The sequence below is a fragment of the Rana temporaria genome, chromosome 3 (genome assembly GCF_905171775.1).
Source record: "Rana temporaria chromosome 3, aRanTem1.1, whole genome shotgun sequence".
Lineage (NCBI taxonomy): Eukaryota > Metazoa > Chordata > Amphibia > Anura > Ranidae > Rana > Rana temporaria.
In genome coordinates, this window is record NC_053491.1 from 477,675,462 (window position 1) to 477,681,676 (window position 6,215).

At 46.1% G+C, this 6,215-nt stretch overlaps 1 long non-coding RNA gene across 1 annotated transcript; it reads right to left on the reverse strand.

Annotated features, from left to right (window-relative positions):
• Positions 1-4,935: 4,935 nt before the first annotated feature.
• Positions 4,936-5,889, reverse strand: LOC120931009. The gene is made up of 2 exons (XR_005747797.1): positions 5,795-5,889; positions 4,936-5,305 (listed from the first exon to the last, which is right to left on the reverse strand). It is a non-coding gene; the product is annotated as an uncharacterized LOC120931009 (long non-coding RNA).
• Positions 5,890-6,215: the final 326 nt, after the last annotated feature.

The window sequence follows — 6,215 nt, forward strand, 5'->3', positions numbered from 1 at the left end:
AAGTCCAGTACTTGGGACACAGAGTGGGGTGTGGGAAACAACGACCAGAACCCGCTAAGGTTGAGGCTGTAGCCAATTGGCCAACTCCCCACACTAAGACCCAGGTACTGGCATTTCTAGGGACAGCGGGGTATTACAGAAAATTTGTCCCTGACTATAGTACCATTGCCAAACCCCTGACGGATTTGACCAAAAAGAATTTGCCTAGAGTAGTCCTGTGGTCTCCCGCCTGTGAAACAGCATTCCAAACCTTGAAACAAGCATTGATCAACGCACCTGTCCTATCTGCCCCCGTCCCTAACAAAAGATTTGTCGTTCATACAGATGCGTCCATGTATGGACTGGGGGCAGTTCTAAGCCAGATCGGGGAGGATGGAGGAGAACACCCTGTCGCGTACCTGAGTAGAAAACTATTACCCAGGGAAGTGAGCTACGCGGCCGTGGAAAAGGAATGTTTAGCCCTGGTTTGGGCCTTAAAGAAGCTCACACCCTACCTGTATGGTCAGGAATTCACCCTGATCACGGACCATAACCCACTAGTATGGCTGAACCGAGTAGCCGGAGATAATGGGCGCTTGCTAAGATGGAGCTTGGCCCTACAACCCTACAATTTTTCTATCCAATACCGCCCTGGCAGATTCAATGGGAATGCCGACGGACTGTCCAGGCAAACTGAACTTTTACCCTAACAGCAGACCGGACATCCCCAAGTTGATCCGAAAAAGATCAATCCGGGTCTGCCGGAGTGTTCCACAAAGGGGGAGTAGTGTAACGGACACATGCATGCTGCCGAGACAGTTATAATCTTCGTGCAGGGGGACTACAAGGAACTGCATGGCTTGTCACAAGTGGATGTACCACAGTGTATTCTGAGCTCAAAGGGTTAATTGGACAAGTTTCTTTTCATTGTTGAATGCTAATGTTCCCTTCGCATACCTAATGAACCCTCTTTTGTGTGCAGGTAAACAGCCCCCTGTGAGGTGTATGCTGATGGGGATTATGTGTGAGTGATAATTGTTTTAAAGGTTAATTGAATTCTATGTGCCTGGCCAGGAAATGTTAAGTGGGGTGAGGTGCCGAAGCGGCTAGAAACAGGCCAAGTGATTAATTCAAGGAGATGTCATTGTTTCAGGGGGTCTGTGTTGAAGCCCCCTACTGGGAAAAGGGGAGGGCGGAAACTGTCATTGTTCTTGTAACAGTTGTAACCAGATATAAGCAGGTGAAATATGCCAAATAAAGTCAGTCTGCTTGACCCTCCAAACGTAGCACGTCTCGTTTCTTGGAAGGGCGTTCGATGGGATATACCGGCGGTACCTGCATATCATAACTTGTCAGGAAAAAGGACGTCTCCAACGGCCGATACCCCTCACTACCAGTGGGTAGCCGTTACAACTGTTAATACTACTACTGCTGCTTCTGCTGCTGCTGCCGCCCAGTCAATACACCTATGTCAGCAGTTATTTCACACTCTATATACTCCTATTCCTACTGCTGTTCATCATGGCACCTCCTGCCCATGTGATATGACTCTGTATCAACTACTACTGGTAATACTACTACTGCTGCTTCTGCTGCCCAGTCAAGACACCTATGTCAGCAGTTATTTCACACCCTATATACTCTTATTAAGACTGCTGTTCATCATGTCACCTCCTGCCCAAGTGATATGACTCTGTATCAACTACTACTGCTAATACTACTACTGCTGCTTCTGCTGCTCAGTCAATACACCTATGTCAGCAGTTAATTCACACTCTATATACTCCTATTCCTACTGCTGTTCATCATGGCACCTCCTGCCCATGTGATATGACTCTGTATCAACTACTACTGGTAATACTACTACTGCTGCTTCTGCTGCCCAGTCAAGACACCTATGTCAGCAGTTATTTCACACCCTATATACTCTTATTAACACTGCTGTTCATCATGGCACCTCCTGCCCAAGTGATATGACTCTGTATCAACTACTACTGCTAATATGCAAAAAATGTTGGAGTATGGCCTCAGATAAATAAGGTAGTTACTAGTAAAAGTGTACCATCATCCCGATTAATATATAAAAGAAGGGATGGGGACAGGGGACGAGGGACAGTGGCTAGGGCTGGTCCTCTAAGAATCCCCTCCCCCCAAAAGGGGGCGTTTATGGGACTATCTCGGTACTGGGTAAACAATAACATACATATAATATAAAAATATATTTTATTACATACAATTGTTGAACAAAGAATACATGGTAAAATTGAAAAGACAGGACCTCAGGGAGTACCCCCGGGCAATTTTGTTGTTGCAAACATATAGACTGGTCTATGCCTCGACTAGTTTCGCGGTGAAACCGCTTTCTCAAGAGAACCAATCTATAAAGCAATTAAATACAATTAATGTTATGCAAATATGATAAATTCAACAATAGCCATAGTAATACAATGCAATAACAAAATAAAAGTAAAATGAAGGAAAAAAGCTCACCCATAATTAGGTGGTGAAGTGTGGTTTCAGGCAACCCAGGTGGGGTAACCCCCCCCCGCGACGGACAAGGGGGATATTGCGGAAAACTCTGATTGGAGGCATGAAATAGATACAAGTTCAAGTAGGAAGCAATGTCAAGGCAAGAAAGGGGGACACCTGTGGAGGAATTGAAGGAAAGGGGAGTGATAGGACAGGGGGAAAAGGGACCGAGAGGGAGGACAGAGGGGGGAGGGAATAGCTGAGAAAACCAGGGAGGGGAAAGAGGGAAAATGGAGGGAAAGGGGGGGAGAGGGTGGGAGGGAGGGGAAGGGGGGGAGGAAAAGGGGGAGGGGAAGAAGAAAGAGGGGGGGAGGAAAACAAGGGGAGGGAGGAGGGGGAGAGGTAAGGACAGGGCAGGAAAAGGGGGGGGGGGGAGAAAAGGAGGGTGGGTGGGATAAAGTGCAGGAGGAGGGGATGGGAAAGGAAAAGGGGGTTTTTTTTGGGGGTAGGGGAATTAGGGAGGGCAAGGGAAGGGGGGGGGCAGGAGGGATACCCATAACCAAAACAAGGCTAAACAGAACCAATTTAAACTCACCAAATAGTTAAATGATGGTGGTATGAATGCCAAACCATATGTTGGTTCACTAAATTGCGGGGATGGTGAGACAGATGGAGGGTGTGGACATCCCAAGGTAATCATGGCCAGGAAGGTGTAATTAATATAGGTGGATACTGTAGGGTCCATCATAGCAAGGGACTGCCCAAAAAGGGGGAGTCAATAAATGGAGTGATAGTGGGTTAGTATGGGTAATTAGAATGGATATACAAATAGCCTGGAAGAATTATGCCTATGGGAGTCTCCCCTCCAGGAGGTAGATAGTCCGTCTCAGAGCTGTGGTCCGCATATAGGAACCATGGGGAGAGATCCGCGGTGCTCACTCACGGGCAAAAGCCCTTTAAGTGAGCTCCCCAACCCCATGACCCCAGAGCCGCCGCCAATCAGCGGCGTCTGACGTCATAGGTCAGTTCCTCCACACAGCGCGGGTTCACGTTAGACGCTGTCCGCGCGTGCGCCCTCAACACGGACCATAGGGGCGGAGAGCCCAGTCCGGGGAGGGCAAGGAGGGGACAGACAGAGGCTCATCCCTCCCAGGGGAAACACAAGTCCGCCGACATGGGGAGAAAGAAACCAGGCAGCCAACGACCACACATAACCACCAGGGGTCGCTATCTATATATACAGGAATTACAAGACATACATTTAGAATTAAAAGGCGATTAACAATAAATTGGGGGAAGAGTAATTCCCACAATAATTAGATCACAGATAGGTTGTTAAACCATACAGGAGGTGGTCACAAGGAGGGCTAATGGGCTGGAGGAGTTTTCAAAACCGAATAGAGCCCCTGTGACAGGGCAGCTAAATCCATGAATATTCGTTTTTAATTCCCATAGTTGATGATGTGATTGGGGAAAATGTGATAAACAATTATGATAAAAACGTATGACAGCAAGGGGATGCTAATAAGTGTATTAGTAAGAAAACTAAATACATGGGAGTGCTCGTGAGAGCAAGAAAGTGAGGGTAAATAATATGGCAAAACCATTAAAAAGGTGACCTAAAGGGGTGGTCAGGGTGCAAGTGAGGTGAAAGTTATGAAAAAATAAAGGGTCAAAGACACCATAGTGTCAATTGCCTGAGGTGTATTGAATGTATGGTGAAAAAAATATAATAACAGAAGCGTGTTGATTTCAATAATGGGATGGCATGTCCATTTAAGGTGTAGTAGTTAAACTTATAATTATTAAACCAGGGGGAGGGAGAAGGAATGATTCTCCTTAAAGGCAGGGCATGACAATCAATAGTGGAATAATATGATGGTAATCAAGGGACGGTAATAATCAGCATAGGATTCCAAGTGTGGATAACATATGGAAATCCTGTTGGGTCGGAGGGTTGTCCAATCCCTTAAACCCATGATCTTAGGTAAAGACCAATGGGTTATGCTGACTACGTCCTACTTGAGGATCATAATCACTGAATTGGTGAATATGGTCAGAATTATTCAAACTCCTTGATGACATAGAATAAATAAATAATGCTGGTAAAATAATATAGTTGTCAATTACAACCTATGTACTCGGTGCCGAGGGCCTCCAATTGTCCAGTTAGCCCAAGGACAACCTCCCAGTGATCGATATCATTATCATTAAGATAATATTGATTACAGGTTTGAGGCACTCAGGGAAAAGAGAAACGGGTGTGTTATCCACCCTAATATTATGCAAAAAATGTTGGAGTATGGCCTCAGATAAATAAGGTAGTTACTAGTAAAAGTGTACCATCATCCCGATTAATATATAAAAGAAGGGATGGGGACAGGGGACGAGGGACAGTGGCTAGGGCTGGTCCTCTAAGAATCCCCTCCCCCCAAAAGGGGGCGTTTATGGGACTATCTCGGTACTGGGTAAACAATAACATACATATAATATAAAAATATATTTTATTACATACAATTGTTGAACAAAGAATACATGGTAAAATTGAAAAGACAGGACCTCAGGGAGTACCCCCGGGCAATTTTGTTGTTGCAAACATATAGACTGGTCTATGCCTCGACTAGTTTCGCGGTGAAACCGCTTTCTCAAGAGAACCAATCTATAAAGCAATTAAATACAATTAATGTTATGCAAATATGATAAATTCAACAATAGCCATAGTAATACAATGCAATAACAAAATAAAAGTAAAATGAAGGAAAAAAGCTCACCCATAATTAGGTGGTGAAGTGTGGTTTCAGGCAACCCAGGTGGGGTAACCCCCCCGCGACGGACAAGGGGGATATTGCGGAAAACTCTGATTGGAGGCATGAAATAGATACAAGTTCAAGTAGGAAGCAATGTCAAGGCAAGAAAGGGGGACACCTGTGGAGGAATTGAAGGAAAGGGGAGTGATAGGACAGGGGGAAAAGGGACCGAGAGGGAGGACAGAGGGGGGAGGGAATAGCTGAGAAAACCAGGGAGGGGAAAGAGGGAAAATGGAGGGAAAGGGGGGGAGAGGGTGGGAGGGAGGGGAAGGGGGGGAGGAAAAGGGGGAGGGGAAGAAGAAAGAGGGGGGGAGGAAAACAAGGGGAGGGAGGAGGAGGGGGAGAGGTAAGGACAGGGCAGGAAAAGGGGGGGGGGAGAAAAGGAGGGTGGGTGGGATAAAGTGCAGGAGGAGGGGATGGGAAAGGAAAAGGGGTTTTTTTTTGGGGGTAGGGGAATTAGGGAGGGCAAGGGAAGGGGGGGGGGGCAGGAGGGATACCCATAACCAAAACAAGGCTAAACAGAACCAATTTAAACTCACCAAATAGTTAAATGATGGTGGTATGAATGCCAAACCATATGTTGGTTCACTAAATTGCGGGGATGGTGAGACAGATGGAGGGTGTGGACATCCCAAGGTAACTACTGCTAATACTACTACTGCTGCTTCTGCTGCTGCTGCCCAGTCAAGACACCTATGTCAGCAGTTATTTCACACTCTATATACTCCTATTCCTACTGCTGTTAATCATGGCACCTCCTGCCCATGTGATATGACTACTGTTAATACTACTACTGCTGCTTCTGCTGCCGCCCAGTCAATACACCTATGTCAGCAGTTATTTCACACTCTATATACTCCTATTCCTACTGCTGTTCATCATGGCACCTCCTGCCCATGTGATATGACTCTGTATCAACTACTACTGGTAATACTACTACTGCTGCTTCTGCTGCCCAGT